The sequence below is a fragment of the Pleurodeles waltl genome, chromosome 5 (assembly GCF_031143425.1).
Source record: "Pleurodeles waltl isolate 20211129_DDA chromosome 5, aPleWal1.hap1.20221129, whole genome shotgun sequence".
NCBI classification, from domain to species: Eukaryota; Metazoa; Chordata; class Amphibia; order Caudata; family Salamandridae; genus Pleurodeles; species Pleurodeles waltl.
This window is the reverse complement of record NC_090444.1, coordinates 410,874,143-410,892,318: the sequence shown is the minus strand read 5'-3', so window position 1 is coordinate 410,892,318 and position 18,176 is coordinate 410,874,143. Positions and strand designations below refer to the sequence as shown.

The 18,176-nt window shown below is 42.6% G+C and overlaps 1 long non-coding RNA gene across 1 annotated transcript in view; it reads right to left on the bottom strand.

Annotated features, from left to right (window-relative positions):
* Positions 1–18,176, bottom strand: part of LOC138297261 (uncharacterized) — a 108,926-nt gene that overhangs the window by 65,566 nt on the left and 25,184 nt on the right. The window contains exon 3 of the long non-coding RNA XR_011203981.1: positions 14,529–14,565. This is a non-coding gene — a long non-coding RNA (uncharacterized lncRNA). The remainder of the gene's footprint in view (positions 1–14,528; positions 14,566–18,176) is intronic.

Sequence of the window (18,176 nt, the reverse complement as noted above, 5' to 3'; positions counted from 1 at the left end):
ATACCCATTTGTTTACAGCAACAAACACTGCTCACCAGCTCAATCTATATGGTGTCACATCATTAAGTGTGGATGCAGCATTCATCTTACGAGTAGGGAGTCTTGTTTATGAATATGCATTATATTAGCCCTGATGCCTCTGGCATTCGCAGCATGACGCACTATTGCTGTTTTTCAGAGACCAGCACTGCACTGCATTGCAGGTGTTGCAGCTTGCAGGGCTACATAATGTGGCACTGGAGAAGTAGACTGTGGCAGGTCTATTTTCATCTGGTGTAATGGCCATTAACAGTGCACCACCATGGCAGTTCATCTAGGAATGTGGGAAGTGGTTTGGTTGGAGATACAAAGGCAATGGCAGGTTTCTGGCTTCAATTATGGAGATTTGAGTCCTTTACCTCTGGTGTCATGGGGCCACTTTACAATGGCCCCTCCCTGAGCACCAAGTACAGCACTTTAGCATGCAATGAGGTTCAGCAGTCCAAGACTTACTCATGAAGTTGGTGTGGGTTAGAAACTTGGAGGGCCATGAAGAACAAAATAAGCCTTAATAAATAAATAAATGTACAAGAATACTTTTGCTTTTATAATCGGAAAATACTTTAATTGATGCACAACAAAATTTGAAATATAAAATTACGAAGCAATCCAGACCTCTGTAGTTTCTCTTGAATTAGAAATCTGTGCAAGAAGGTATTTTAGGGTTAAAGAACATATAGCACCTTCCTCATGTATTTGTCTGGGCATTCACAAAGACCCCTTTTGACTGTATTTGTCGGAATTCACAATGAGGCCCATTAATGCTGTATTTGTCACGGGTTACACAAGGAAAAGCCCTTTCTTACTCTATTTGACACTAGTCTGCTTTAGAAGTGTCTCTTTAGACCCTTACAGTAAAGGTATTAAATAAGAGCCGGCTAAGGGTTACTGAGGGATATGGTGTGGATTAGAAACCCAAATCTCAACAAAGCCCACAATGGCATTTAATAAATCAACATCCAGTCAGTGCTTCTTGTTTTAAAAAGGAAAACACTGTATAATTGACACACAACTAAATACAAAAAATAAAATTACATATGTAGACAATGTACATTAGAACTCTTCAGCCGCTCTTGAAAGAAAAGGACGGTCTCCCGTGATTAAACAAGATGAAAATCCATTCCGATTGAGTTTGTTATGGTGTTCACAATGTAACACCACATACATAAAACGTATATATATATACCCGATGCTCAGCACAAATGTTTGTGCCCACGTTGTTTTGCTCCTGCAACACACACACTCATCTAATTACCCCCCTGGACTTTTTTTTACATTTCTAACTGGCCAGTATTGTTCTGAAAAAGGTAGCAACTCTAGTCTCCTTCACATTAGAAACATTAGTTGCCCTCTGGAAGTGCCATTGTCTTCTTGTGCCACACTTTAAAATCATTATTTGTACAGACTAAACTATTTTCCGCAGCCTACTGTACAAACATAGAAATGCGGACTAAAAAGATGTATGTCTACAGCATTTATGCTGCATTATCATTAGAGGTAAGCGAGCCACTGAAGGTTTGGAGCAAATGCCTGCCTTTGGTCGAGATCATCTTTACCAGCCAAGATTCATGTGACTTCTGCCACCATTCTTTTGCCTCAGTTGTTTCAAGCCCTCTGCTGCAACCCCTCCTACGGCACAGCAGATGTTGCCCTGTGCTGCACCATAGAAGTCTCGCAGGTGGGCAGATAGTCAAGACCTTGTGGAGTGCTACGAAAGTCTCTGCAGGAGAATGTCATGCTAATGATGTTTCTCCAAGCATTTTCACAGCACTCCACATTTTCTATACTGGTCAGCCCATCTTAAATGCTGCCCACATCCCAGGAGGAATGAAAAATGCAAAAAGACTGCATGTTGTGTTCTCTGTGTGAGCGTTTGCCAGGCATTTGTTTTGTTAATGCATATAATTGTCTTCACTAAAGATTGAGCCTCTCCTGTAATCGAGCTTTTTGTTAATTCAAGGGAAGTAGGTGACATCAATATTAAAATAGAGTCCCTTGTCTTCCATAATATTATTCAGCTTGATTTAACACGTAAAATGTGTTTTTATTCAAGAGTTAGCTGATGTAGCTTATGAAAGAATTAAAGATAAAACATTATCCTTAGATATAAAATGGGAGAGAGGATGAAAACACCTCTAGTGGCTTAATTGCACGTCCAGAAACAATAAAACCTGGAATCAAATCTGGCTTCTCCACTTGACCAAATTGTGTGACCCAAGACAATTCCCATATTTCAATGTGCGTCCATTTTCTTTATCATCAGATTTGTCAAACACATCTATTGTGTAGGGTTTAATTTATTATAATGTAGCTAGCTCTCTATACAATAACAACATATGGGATCCACATGATAACTGAATTGCTTCTTGGTTCGCTAATGACGTTGTTGGGGTGATTAGCAGGTGAATGAATGGGTAAGTTCATATTTAGAAACTTTCACTTCTACTAAATGCCATTCAATGCATTTATTTGAGTGGTGGTGGTGCAATTGGTGTCCGCCAAGAGGCCTGAGGCCCTAATCAGGTGCCAGAGGTAGGTGGAGGAGGGAATACATTACAGTATTGCCACGGTAGGTAGAAGTGTGTGTGTGTCGCACCATAGCTATGAGGCTTATTGTGGCATTCGATGTTGCTGGAGAAGAAAAGCCCCGCAAAGATTGCTCCTGGTGGTGGCTCCAGGGGCTGAAATGTGGGAAGACATTGGATCACCCACTAAGAGAGAGAGCTTTTTTTGTACACCTTGGTGAGTGTGTGGAGTAGCGATCTTGATGCTGTAAAACAGACAGCCTTTAGATGATGCATCTAGTTGTGAGAGGAGAGGGCCAGCTTGGCACTCAGGGGACTAGCAGCCTGTGTTGGGGGGCCCAGACTACACCAATATAATGAAGGACAGGAACGCCAAGCCCTCTGAGATCAACAAGATATTGCACTACACTGCACAGTAGCAGGGTGCAGACCTAGCCTGGGCTCTAACAACTACACAGCAAGCTGAGGATTTTTCAGAACTCAGCATGTGAGATTATGTTTGTGACACAGTCCTCCAGGGCAGTCACAGGTTGCAGGGGGAAGGGGCAGAGTGGCGTGTGGCATATGGGCAACAAAAAAAAAATATTTAATTTGTTTTAAAATGTACCTTCCTCCACTCGGTGCGCCACACCGCACCACACCGCTCTGCCGTCCTCACTGCAGACACAGGCTCCCAGCCTGCCCTGCAGCCAATCCTAATGCTGCTTTCATGCTGCTGGCAGCATGAAAGCAGCGTTTGGATGGAATGGGGCAACCAGCCAGGGCGCTCCGAGGCAGAGTGGGAGCCTCTGCCTGCTGTCTCCAACCCAGAAACACAGTGCCGGGTTGGAGGGAGCACAGTGCACATGTGTGTTTGGCTAGCCCGCACAGCCTGCCAAACATACATGTGCACTGAGGGGAAGTGCTGTGCACTCCCCCTCCGTCCTTGTGTTCGCCCGTGGCCCTGCCCCTTTTACACAAAGGCTTTGCAGCTGTTGCGGTGGTGGGGGTGACGTTCCTCCGCAATAGCGGAGGAGCTGTTGCTGCTCCAGGATGGTGTTGGAGGTAAAAATCGATGCAGTTGCCATCTGAGTCCATTTGAGACAGATGTACTGTTGAAGATACACCCTGTTGTGAAAGAAGAGCACGCTATTGGCCTTCAGTGGACTAGTGGCCAGCGTTGGGGCACATACTACACAGCCCTGTGGTGAAGGACAGGCAGATTAAGCCCTCGGAGATCAATAAGATACTGCATTACACTGTGCAGCCGGGTGGGTGTGGACCTAACCTAAGCTCTGATGCTGACACAGCTGAATGATGAAGGTTCACACCCTTCAGCGTTTTAAATTATGTTGGAATTAGCCCTCCCGGGCAGTTACAGATGCCATAGATTTTCAATCTGACCGAGGCTAACAAGACAAGAATCAGAGAGAGAGTAAAGGAGACAGAGACAAATGATAAGAGCATGCATCGTGAAATTAAAACAGTGTGTGACCTGTTTAATACACTGGTGAACCATACACTGACTTGAGGAGCGGGCAAAGGATCTGTGAGACATTCCAGCAGAAGAAACCAGAGGTTCTTGGGATTCCCTGATAGGTTGAGGGCCATTGAATGAGTTTTCCTGGAGGACTAGATAAAGAACACCCTGAAGCCTGTGAGGCTATCGCCATTCGTCACCATTGATGTACATAGGAGGCCAGCAGGATCCCCCACCCCATGTGGTGTACCTCCTAAGGTGCTAATTGCACACTTATTCAATTACTGAGACTCAGACATTACTTAAAGCTGGAATGCCTCAGTATAACAATAACTCCATAATGGTCTTTCCTGTTAACACCTAAGTTACTTGGAACATTGCCCTAAAATACAGCCTGATGTATCACTACAAAGCTCAGGGTGGTTCATGGGGGAAAAAACAAATGTTTTCACAGTCACAGAAAGTGACTTGGCCCAAATGGGAAAACAGCTCCCAGAGCTGGTACGTTGAAAACCAAGCGCTCTTTAAGATCATCACAGAGTGAAACTGTGATAAGATGCAAGACAGAAAAACAGTAATAACTGAGAGCTGCCAGGCAGACAGGATGGTACTTTGATCTCACAGGAGACACGCAGAATGAGCTTTCCATGCCTAAAACAGAAGATTCAGATGTATATGCTGGATATGGCATGAAATCCATGGAATAAGCAAATAAATATATTTTTAGTTAAGGAATACAGAGAAGTTGCCTTATAAAAATAAATCACATGAGTTTGTAAGACATAGTCGTTACTTTAATTTTTAACATACAAAACATGGTCAACAGAGATAAAATAATTCACATTCAGATGGTTAAGAAGAGTTTATATTTAAAACATTAAGGGGGTGATTCTGATTCTGGCGGGCGGCGGAGGCCGCCCGCCAGAATTCCGCCCCCATTATACCGCTCCGCGGTCAGAAGACCGCGGAGGGTATTCTGAGTTTTTCCCTGGGCTGGCGGGCGGTCTCCAAAAGACCGCCCGCCAGCCCAGGGAAAAACTCCCTTCCCACGAGGATGCCGGCTCGTAATCGAGCCGGCGGAGTGGGAAGGTGCGACGGGTGCAGTGGCACCCGTCGCGTATTTCAGTGTCTGCAAGGCAGACACTGAAATAATTTGCGGGGCCCTCTTACGGGGGCCCCTGCCGTGCCTCAGATGGTTAAGAAGAGTTTATATTTAAAACATTAAGGGGGTGATTCTGATTCTGGCGGGCGGCGGAGGCCGCCCGCCAGAATTCCGCCCCCATTATACCGCTCCGCGGTCAGAAGACCGCGGAGGGTATTCTGAGTTTTTCCCTGGGCTGGCGGGCGGTCTCCAAAAGACCGCCCGCCAGCCCAGGGAAAAACTCCCTTCCCACGAGGATGCCGGCTCGTAATCGAGCCGGCGGAGTGGGAAGGTGCGACGGGTGCAGTGGCACCCGTCGCGTATTTCAGTGTCTGCAAGGCAGACACTGAAATAATTTGCGGGGCCCTCTTACGGGGGCCCCTGCCGTGCCCATGCCATTGGCATGGGCACGGCAGGGGCCCCCAGGGGCCCCGTGACCCCCCCTACCGCCATCCTGTTCATGGCGGCTTTCCCGCCATGAACAGGATGGCGGTAGGGGGGGTCAGAATCCTCATGGCTGCGGAGCGCGCTCCGCAGCCATGGAGGATTCAAACGAGCAGCGGAAAGTCAGCGGGAGACCGCTGACTTTCCGCTTCTGACCACGGCTGAACCGCCGCGGTCAGAATGCTCGTTGGAGCACCGCCAGCCTGTTGGCGGTGCTCCCGTGGTCGGTGGCCCTGACGGCACCGCCCGCCAGGGTCAGAATGACCCCCTAAGTGTACATAGTAAGTGCTTGTTGTTAGACCTAGCATCCTTAGGGTGGTCTTACCCCAGACTTTATGCCTTACCTCCTGATTTGTTGCTGTACATTTTTGTTGGCCTTAGGACTCTGAGCACTTTACCACTGCTAACCAGGGCTAAAGTGCATGTGCTTCTCCTCTAAAACATGGTAACTTTGGTGTGCCTACAATTGGCATATGTAATTTGCATGTACATCTCTTGTACAGTGGTATCCCATATACCCAGGGTCTGTAAACTAAATGCTACTAGAGGGCCTGGAGCACTGGTTGTGCCACCCAGTTAGGTAGCCCTTTAAACATGTCTCAGGACTGCCACTGCAGAGTCTGGATGTGCAGTCTCACTGCCTCCCCAACTTGCCATTCAAAACCCATGCCAAGTCTTAAACTGCTATTTTCTTGCATATATGTCACTTCTAAGGTAGGCCCTAGGTAGCCCATAAGGCAGGGTGCCATGTACGTAAAAGGCAGGGCATGTACTTTCATGTCCTGGTAATGAAAGTCATTTTTCATTACTGTGAGGACTGTCCCTCTCAAATGCCAGCATTGGGAATTCCTTATAATTCATTAAAGCTGTAAATCCTGACCTGAGAGGAGTAGCTCCATCATGTTTAGTATTATTGGAATGGCCATGTTTAATCCTCTTTACTGGTAAAGTCAGTTTTATTATTACTATTTTTGAAATGACAGTTTTAGAAAGTGGACATTTCTTTGGTCTCACTGCCTTGTATGTCTACAATATACATTTGGCCTGGAATAGGTGACAGCTACACTTGTGCATTCCCTTCAGACACCCACAACACAGGATACTCAACTGCATCTGCATATAAAGGCTCTTCCTGGGGAGGAGGTTGGGAAGGGCTCCCACTTACATCTCAAAGGGAAGTGGCCAGAACCCTCACAAAGGGGCTGATTACCCCCCAGTGATAGTCTGGAGCTGGGGATGAGCTTAAAGGGGGGACCAGAGCACTTCACAGAAACTTTCTGAAGTCAACCCCACATCAAAGGTACTTTTAGTATAAGCACTGGGCCTCTGACCCACTAAATACAGTACACTTCTGGATCACAGAAACTCTGGTGGAGTAAAGTCTGCTATGCTGGATGATCACAAATTTGTTGTGTCTGACAGTTCCAAGGAACTGCTGCCCTGCCTTGCTGAGCTGCCCTACTGCCTGCTGATCTCTGCCAGGCAATTCAAGACTCACCTATCACCCCCAGAGTGACTCCAATGGCTTGCCCACAGTTCTATGCCAAGTCTCTGGGACATCAAAGACCTCAAGTGCGGCTTCATTGCAGTTTGCAACTCACTTAATAAACGCTTCAGCGCAGCTTCGTTGCAGCCTGTAGCTCATCTAACCAAGATTTCAGCACAGCTTCGTTGCAGCCCGCCGCTCATCGAACCAAGATTTCAGTGCGGCTTTGTTGCAGCCCGCCGCTCATCTAACCAAGATTTCAGCAAGGCTTCATTGCAGCCAGCCGCTCACCTAATGAAGATTTCAACACAGCTTCATTGCAGCTTGCCGCTCCCTTTTGCTCAAGATTTCAGAGTAGTTTGTTGCTTGCCCTGTCAAGACTTCAGAGCTGCCTTGTGCAACCCGCCACCCATCTCACCAACTTCAGCTTCGGAGCAGCTTCAGTACAGGTTGCAGGACGTGTTGCCAAGTGACGGAGACCTGCTGTACATGCTAGCCTTCCACAACCCGTACGTCACACTTGAACGCAACCCTGCTTCTTGCCCTCGCACTGGCCCGACTCAGATCACTTAACCTTCATCCAGGCCGCTCCCAAAGAGCCCGAGCACCCTAATCGGGCCTCCTCGCATAGGGACACCTATACTCTCACATAATACCATAAATACTCTAAAATTAACCTCATACACAGTGCGCGTAAAGTGATAACTTTGAAAAGTGAATATTCATTGGATTTTTGTCATTTTGGTCTACATTTTTTCAGATAAATATTCTCTTTTTTAATAAACCCTTGTAGCGTCCTTTTTGTGGTATGTAATTGTTATTACTGTATGTGTGTTGCAAAACACTTTATACATTGCATTGCCTTCTAAGTTAAGCCTGCCTGCTCCATGCCAAGCTACCAGAGGGTGAGCATATGTTAATTTAGGTATTGTATTTGTCTTGCCCTAACTACTTCGACAGGGTGTATACTCCTACCAACTAGGGACCCAATTTCCAACACTTGTGGACACACATTCCTTTACCATGCTTACAGTAAATACCTGTTGCACATGTTGTTTACTCAAGTACCTTGAGCAGTGTGGGAAATTTACATTTTTGAATCAGTTTGAAGGTCAGATGTGCTCTATCCCACAAGTCTTCACTCCACCTGCAATGATTTGTAGTATCAGTGTTAGAAATTCGGTCACTACTTGACAGAGGTTTGTGCTTTGTTCAAGTAGGGACCACAATCCTAGTAAGGGAAAGTAAGATACACACTAAAAGTTTACCTATGCTCACCCTCTGGTAGCTTGGCACAGAGCAGTCAGGCTAAACTAAAGAGGGAAGGTGTAAAAATGTGTGCACAAACACAGTAATACAGCGAAAACACCACAAAAGACTCCACACCAGTTTAGAAAAATAGCCGAAATTTATCTGAGCCCAACAAGACCAAAATAACAAAAATCCAACATACACAAGCCAAGTTATGAATTTTGAAAGATTAAATCAAAATGCAGTGCTTAGAAGACAATAGCTCCCACTTGGGGCTATTTGGGCGCGCTCGATCGGGGCAAATCGAAAAATTCAGTCTGACCACAATGGGGTGTAGGCCGGCTACAGGAGTCACGCAGACTCGCCGACAGTTCCTTGGGTACGTTGAAGCTCGGTGATGATGCATCGATCCAAGGAGGGGATGCATCGGTGCTACGTCGGCCAAGCAGGGCTGAGTTGCAAGCCGGGCCATTGTGTTGCGCAGTCAGTGAGCAGTGTCCACGGTTTTGGTGCAGGCAGCGGCAAAGCAGCATTTCTGCAGTGGTGTAATTTCGGGAATTTTGCATAACAATAGTAATGTGGAAGTTACCAAAATATGTGATTTTAAGTTTCCCTCAGGTTGAGTTAAGAGGAGCAAAGCAGGAAACATGTATATTTAAAAATGGGGGACTCATTCTTACAAGGAGGCACTTAATATTTACTGCAAACCGAAAACTAATATAATGAAGTTGTGTCAAAAAACACAACAGACAATCCACTTCCAGAAGTTACTGCTTAAGCAGTGCATATACTGGATCTAAAAGGGCATGGGTGGGAGGTGTCGAGGTGCTCCAGTCCACGATCAGTAGGCTGCACACACAGCGGGAATTCACTGCAAACACAATCAGTGCGAATCAAGTACGTTCTCGTCACAAGCCCTGAGTGGCTGCGCGCCCCTTTATTTATCGCCCTGAGGCCAAGCCCAGCCTCTAGGATGAAACATTGCAACACAGAAATGTTCTCTACAGGAGGGCTGCATCCTGCTGTATTCAGTCTCGAGGCATTGTCACATGAAGGGGGAGAGGGCTCCTAAGAAGCGTGGGGTCTGATTGTAAATCTGGATTGTATTTGACTACTGGAAGCACTTGTGCTCTTATTTGGGCGTCTGATGAGTGTTGTCTCAAGTTCCCTCACCTGAGCTTGAAATCCAAATGAATCGGATAAGCCCCGTCAGGACCGTACCCCATTCAGGCTAGAAGGGATCATTTGTGATAAAGGACAGTCCGGGGGTAAAGTCTTGTATCGGCCAACCACCCTGTATAAATTATGAGTAAGGGTCCCTGTTTTCCATTTTTACTGATTTTTACAGATAAGTACAGTCAGAAAACGCTCTGTTTCCTGTTTGTATTTATTTTTTAAAGTGGAAAAATACAGACAATTGTAATTCTTGTAAGTGACTCCACACGCTGTCCTTCACACATTTCACACCAGTTGCTAAGGAGATCCACAGGGAGTTAAAAACAGGATGAGATTCCCGAAATACAGGCATATGTTAACATACATTTGTGTATAATGCCAATATTTACCTGTGGATAGAGTGTTTTGCTTAATTTGCTAAAGCGCGACAGGCATATCAAAATAGGAGTGCATGTTTTTCAGTTAAATAAATGTGGAAATATACCATTTTACTACTCCATTTAGTCTCATACCACAAAATAATTATTGATAAATAACAATAAAAAGGCCAAAAGATAAATACAGACGGAAATGTTATAAAAATAAATACCATAAAACCGGGAGCCCTAATTATGAGATGTTAGGTGTTCACCTCATGTCATTGGCAGGAACCATCATATACACGTGGGGAAGAGCAAGATGGAAAATGTAGTCCTAATTATTGAGAAGGGAGAGGAGAATTTTAATAAAGCCTTGTGGTGAAGTTTATTTACGGCAAAACGTCATTGCACTATTGAGGGGTAGGGAAAAAGACTGTTGACCGATAAACTCTACAAGCATATAAATGTCCAAAGTGTTAGAAGGGCTACTGCGCTTATTTGGCTTCAGTGCCAGAATTCTCCTAAATAAACAGCAGAGCATATGGCCCATTCCATTCATTATTCCCAATTACACATTAACAAGCACAGGAAAGTATACCTTAGACCTGCGGTTCTCCATCTTTGGTACACAGACCCTGGGAGGGTCCGTGGCACCTATTCAGAGGGCTCGCGAACCTATAGGTAGCTAAATAAATACAGGTGATCCATCCTATGAGGATAATGGTTTCATCAAGCAATAGCAATACTTGACGTCCACCATGTTGCCTCTCCTCTGTGTTTGATGTCTGTATTAATAAAAACAATAAAGTTATTTTTGAAAAATCATAAGCATTTTAAAAACATTTTAAACAGAAACTGATTGCCAGCTCAGGGCTGAGTATGTGTGCATGTGCACAATCACTGGCTGCATTCAAATATGCTTTGACTTGAACATTTGAATTGCTTGTCATACGTGCCTGCACACTTAGAGAGCCAGTGCACTAGTGTTCTAATTGCTCAGTGATCTACTCATGTACACACAGATTGACTGTCCAAAATGCTGTTATTGACTCCAAGCACCTACACCTTGGAGAGGTCACATTTAAGCTGAGCTGTAATACTTCCAAATGCAGAGTACCACTTCCTAGTAGGTAGTCTGCACTCCAGCATATTAAGCATGTGGAATTCTAGCTTCTATGCAATCGCTGTTTTTGTCAAATGTTGACACAAAGACCCTGTCCAAGGCCAATATCCATCCAGTTACAACTCCTGTCCCACCAGTTCGGCTCAGATCCCTGATTTCACATGATTGCCTATTGATTTGTGAATATGACCTTGGTCTTATACTGGTGTGTGGGCACTCTCGTATTTAAACATTCAGTTGCAGAGGAAAGGAGAGGTGCTAAGTATACTGCGCACTTGCTTATGTATGTTTGTCATTACTGTTGAGGTTCAAACTGTAAAATAGGCTTTGAGGTTCCTTGCTTCCTGCTGTAATTGAATAAGGTATGCAGAAGCCAAGACGTTAATAACCGCTGCTATAGACAACAAAATACTCACTTTTATGTGACCAACTACTGTTCTCTTGTTTGCATTAATGATTTTGCCTGGGAGGTCCACATCAGAGATCTTCAGCACATGCTGGCTCCTGACTGGTGGCCGGTTGTTGCGCTGTTGTATGTGGCCCATCATACAATTTAGGGGCATACAGAAGTACTTGTGATTGCATTATGGTGGGTGGATAGCCATGTTGTTGGTATGCCAAGTGTTTTTAGTAGGGTTCTGCGCATGAGAGCATGATTATATCACCACTTCTGAAATGCAGCGGAAATGCATGTCATGATGGGTGAACTGTGGCAAAATTGAGTGGAGCAGGTGTGCCAGGAGTGCCTGGGTCCCACCTCATCCTGACACTTGTGCATCACGAGTGTGTGTACACCACAGTCAGTATGGGAAAGCAGTGGAAAATAATCACAAAGAACATGAGAGGCTAGCTCAAAAAGCCCAGGGTTAAAGAGAAAAGGGCCATGCTCAAAGAAACGGATTTGGCACTAGATGAAATTTCCAAGACCTGTAAGAATTTGCAAGAGTGACTTTATGCGGGAGTCTATTCCAGTTAAACTCAGGAGTTCCATTTGAGGTGAATAGGATTGACACCGACCTCGAGGGTAGATATGTATTAGTGTATGGAGTACTTGATGATAAGGATAATTGTGGTTTGACAAAGTAGGCACCACATGTGTTTGATAGACAATTATTTTGATTTTGGAACCTTATTGAAAGTAAGGCCTCACTGGTCTATGTAGAATCAGACTTGTTTTGGGAGGGAGGCATGAAGAGGATCTTAGATAATAATATAGGCATATTCTGGCTGAAGAAGAGTAACAAGCCCAGTATGGACAGGACCTTAAGGGAGGTGTTGGATAGGGCGAGGTAATATACCCTGACGGCTGCAGCACCCATTGGAAAAAGCCTGTTCTTGATATTCTGCAAACTATAGCACGCACAGTAGACTAAATTATGTTAGGGCACAGGAGGAGAGGCGGTAAGTAGACAGTGCAGTGAATATATTCCAAGTCCCTGTTTGACCAGCCCGCTGTTAATGGTGCATGAAACAGCTATGAGTCAAGCTAGAGTTCCAAAATGAAACTTCAGTGTAGAAGTGCTGAATGATTCTGTCTTTCTGAGGTGAAGCAAGAAGTTATTGAGCAATATTTTGCAGTGAAATGGGGCAGCATTCACAGTAGAGATAACAAATGGGAGGTGTTTAAAGCAGTACTGTGTAGTAAATGCAGTTCTCAATATATGAAATAAGGCTATTGCTGGACATTGATATCAAGAAACAGGAGACCGAGTTGTCTGAATTTGATAAACTTTTGGTGCTCTCCCCAGGTAAGCAACAGGCATGGATAAATGTGAAAAGACAAATGGATAACAAGTAGGATGCTCTAGTTAAGTTCATGATCATAGCAGAGACAGCAGCTCTATATAGCAGGAGATAAGACATGAAGACTGTTGGCCTGGGGATGCAGTCGACCCCCAGCAATGCACTTGGGGTAGGCACATGGTGAACAAGTTTTTACCCAAGTGGACTTCAATGAAGTCTGTTACTGCCATTTGGCAAAACGTAATGGTTGATGGATGGGGTGGAGCTATATCAAATTCAGAAGTTCCTATGGAGTGTGACTCTGCCACACCTACTGGATGAGTATAAAGTAAAGTGTGATGCTTTGCTGACTAAGGAGGAACTCCTGGAAGTTATAAAGTCCATACAAAAGTGGAAGAACCCCGCTGAGCATGGCTTTCCCCTTGACCTATGACAGTCATTTGTTGGCTCTCTCTGACAAACTGCTAAAAGTAGTAATTGAAGCATATGGCTATTACTAGTACCATGAGGGAGGAGCTGATTGTGTTGACTGCTAGTCATCAAGAGGGTGATGTGGAAGGTGTTAATTCCCAGGCTGGACAGGGATACCTCCGTTGTGGGATCCTATTAACTGTTGAAGATTAAAACATGTTAACATTTTAACAAAAGCACTGGTGAACAGATCGTTGGGGGAGTTAAAATACTAGTGCATTATGACCAGTGTGGGTTCATAATGTGCTGGAGCAAACAACACATTTTATATCACCCTGTTCATGTTATGCACAGCCTGGAGGGAGTTTGCCCTGGCAATGTTATATGTGGAGAAAGCCTTTAATACGATTGGCTGTAAGCATGCCTGGATGATGCGTAAGCAAATAGATTTTAGGCAAGTATTTCTGAACTGGGTTAAATTGCTGTACACAGTGTTACAGCTTGAGTTAAGAAGGGGGTAGTATCTGATGGGTAATCATGAGAGGGGCAATAGGCAAGGATGTCTCCTTTCATCCTTGCCATTAATGTTGGCTGAGGAACCTCTGGTTTGTCAGCAATCAGTAGCCCTTCAGGACTGGAAGATAAAATGTGGAAATCTCACCCATCTATTGTCTTTTTATGCTGATGTTACATTTATACATTTGAGTAGCTCAGAAGGATCAGTGATGATCCTCCTGCAGGTGCTGACTCAGCGGGCGTGTCAGACCTTATTTGCTTTTATACTGTTATGATAAGATGACACGTGTAGGGTAAAACATCTATTACCCTCAGGGTCGACTCAGACTTTTTGACCTAGACAGGAGTGTGAAATCATCCAAATAAACACTATGAAACTAACAGACATCAAATATACATCAAATAATCAACATCATTAATAAGAGTCAGTAACTTGAACACACCATGACCTATGTCGCCATGAACCACCAGACCAGTTTGGTAAAGTTTATACATATTATTGCCCTTTAGATTAAGAATGTTGGGATCACGTAAATCATGTGCAAGACCAAATGATAGAAATAAGGAAATATCACAGGCTGTCCAAAACACCTGAAAAATCTTAATCTAATTAAGGCATTAAGCATAAGACATTCCAAAAAAATAATGCAGAACAATGGTAGAATTAAGTGGAAAATAGAAATGGCATACATTTAGTTGTGCAATTGAATGAAATCATAATCAATTAATATACATTCAAAATTAGATTTAGGTCAGGCGTCCCTAACCAACACTCTAATTCAAAAAGCATGTGTGGCCTACATGCTAAAATGAAAATAAGACAAAACAAATTAGGAAAACATCTAAGGCGCTGACCTGAATAAGCATTTGGATTTTCTAAGGAAGAAAAAACCTGCAAAAAAGACAAATGCACCTGGTTATACCTATGATAAATGGATCAGCAAGCAGCAGGCACTTCATCGGCAGAGAGCAGGAACATCAGGTTTTCAGGAAACTGCATCAGGACATTAGAGGGAAACAGTTCAGCTAGTTTGGCCTAATGTGACTGAACTGTTAGAATCATAGATAAGGAGCTAAGTAACAGCATCTGAACAGAAATTAAGCTAAATTGAATATCTGAAAATGAAGAACTAGCAAGCAGGTCAGGAAAAGGGCAAATAACTTACATCACCTAAAACATTGCTATATTAAAGTCCCAAAAGTTACTAACTAAGCCTCTACTGGACATGACTATGAGTTGGTTTAGTTTGCAGCCAAATAAATACCATATTGGCAAAAGGTGTATCTCTTCACGTTTTCTGCAACAAGAATTGGATTAACACTGTCACTCCTCTCTCCTCTCTGGACATCAGCTTCCTTGATTAATTACATTTAAAACTACGGGGAAACATAAAGGGGGTTATTCTAACTTTGGAGGAGTGTTAATCCGACCCAAAAGTGACGGTAAAGTGACGGATATACCACCAGCCGTATTACGAGTTCCATAGGATATAATGGACTCGTAATACGGCTGGTGGTAAATCCGTCACTTTTCCGTCACTTTTGGGACGGATTAACACCTCCTCCAAAGTTAGAATAACCCCCAAAATGTGCTTCCTGCCAAAAATGAAACTCGAACAGAAAATAAATGTTACATGAAAAACACGACATTGAGTACTGAGGCTCTTTGTTTAGTTTGTACGTTATTATCTCATCTCAGGAAGGACAACAGTATTGAGTAAAGAACATAACTTTTCCACAGTGTACGAGTGTAATGCTATCTGTATTTAACCACAGGCTTTATCTTGACCACTGACTCCATTTTGGGCTTAGCTTAGCTGCAAACGCTGTCACATTAGTGGCGCAAGTATTTTTCCACGTACAACTTGTGTAACGTGTTTTCGCTCTTTCTCACCAAAGACGGGCACATAACATGGGGGAGTAGTAATGATAATATGTACCAGGCTGAGAATGTTTATGGTAAAGCACAGAACAGCTCAGTTTGGAAATGCACCTTGGGATTTGGCCAGTCTCTAAACGTGTGCTTTCAACACAGACCTGGTATAACCATCATTTGAACAACAACTTACCCGATGGGAGGGAGGTTGCTACAATCTTCCTCTTAAGTTTAAAGTATATAAGGTAGTGAAGGCCTGACAACTGGGAAGAAGGAGCTCATCTGAGGAGAGATGCATTGTTTAGAACATAATCCCATTGCAGGCATTCTCTCTTTTCGGTTGTCCGGTTTTGCGACCTGAAGCTGGCAGACAAAGGGATGATGTCGATGTTAAGACTCATGGTGATGCATTTTTTATTCTTATTTTTAGCTTTGCCTTGTGCATGCATGAACACGTAGTCTACATATATATATATACATATATATGTGTATATATATATATATATATATATATATATATATATATATATATATATATATAATAATATCCATTGTTGATGTATTGCATTTTCTCTGTTTCTGTGATCATTGTTATTCTACCTCTGTGCTCATTTTTAGAATTGCACGTGTGTTCCTGCATGTGAAATGAAAGTTCACGATATTCTTTCCGTGTATGAAACTTGAGAAGGGCTTTAATAAATTCATTACTCAGACTGAGAGTGCTGCATTCTTTGTATTCCATTTACTTTGTTTTCCTCTCAGTCTGAAGTAGAGCAGAACAGCGAGTCGTAAAGAATGCTTGAAGAAAATTATTTTTGCAGAGCTAGCATTCTGTATTTAAAACAAAGTGCCTCTGGAAAATTACTAAAACGTGAGCCCGTTAAACTAGTGCGAAAACATGAAGAATAAAACATTTCATAATATTTAAATCATAAATCTTTTTAGTACACATTAATATTTTTTTTTCAGTATATTTAATTATTATCAGGCAAAATACATTTTCATTAGTTATTATTTATTCTCATGTTGAACCACATGGTAGGTACATTTTCAAAGTGCACAATTTTCAGTACGGCCTTTACATATATGTTAGGTTTATTATTTCATATTAGGTTTTATTGACACATTTTACTAAAAATGTTTACACTCAAACAATCTCTCCTCTGATGACTGCATGTGTTGTGACAAAAAACACACTTATTAATACTTGTAATAATGCTAATGAGACAATTTAAACTTCGTTTATTTACTATGTCTACTATTTCTTGGTTTTCACCAGGTGTCATGTCAGAATTTCTTAATTCATGAAAGTATTTGCTTCTCATCTTTTTCATTTTTATTTCTTCCCTGCTCTGTTCATTTTTCATCTTTTGTCTTTGCAGGAATCTGTACAATTTTTAAAATCCAATTATGCAAATGACGCATACAACCACTATTAATAATGGTTTCATTATCCGCCCCACAACACCCTGAACAAGATTTCCTAACCAATGTTTCACTTCAGTAAAACTTTCGCCTATATTTCCCCACACACTTGGCTCTTTGAGGTTAGAATTTAGATCCGTCAAATTCTTAATGAAATTTTTAATTCCTTTACTGTTATCAGGAATAAATGTGCATCAATGTTTTGCTTTAAACATCTGGCAGACTCTGCCTTCCTTTGCTAAAAGGATGTCTAACGCAAGACGGTTCTAAAGAACCATTGAAAATACAGCAACCATTTCAGTATCCATCAATATGATTGCTCCAGAAAAATCTGCTTGCATTCTATCTACAATAGTAGACAGCTTTCTAATTTTCATGTCATTCAGAACAACTCCTACAGCAGGAATAATTTTTTAAAATATTCCACCCAACTATTTAGAATAACTTGACATTTTTAATCTTGATCTCACATTTGCATGTGTTTCGTCAATGTTGCCAACTTGATACATTTTAGGAAAACCCACTCCTAAATATCATTACCATACCATCCCTTTGTGAGATGATAATAAACACTTTTTCCACAGATGTAATAAACCCCAGCGATCGCATAATCTTGTCCATTCAGCATAAAGTCCCATGTATTCTTAAAAAGAAATACATGTCTGCATTCACTCGTTCCCACAAACTTAGTAGCAGTTCTAGATTGAGCTCTGTAAACACAAAGCTTTCCTACATGTTGGTAGTCTATTCTAAAGCAAGCTTCCCTTGAGTGTTAGTTACACTATTGCATAATCATTCTTGTAAGTGTGTTTCACTAAGCCCTTCTCTATCTTCTCCTTTAAATCCTTTCGTCTATCATCAGTCTGATCCAGGAAAGTTTTCTCAACTTGTGAAAGTGCACATGTGAGATTGTTGGGATGTGTTTAAGCTGTACCAAATGTTAGTGTAGGTTCAAAGAAACCTCCTACAATGTCAATATTTTTAGCTTTAGCAATGATACTCAAGTGTTAGTTAATTAGAACAAAAGAAAAAACAATATCCATATTCGAGCAAAAATATTGGATGTATTCTTGTTTATATGTTCTTGTTAATAGAAGACTGCAACTAATTCTATATGTTCGTGGCAAGCTATGATAAGTAATTCCTTCTTGTACTGATGAAGGAATTTGTGTACACACATAACAATCTCTCACATTCATCGT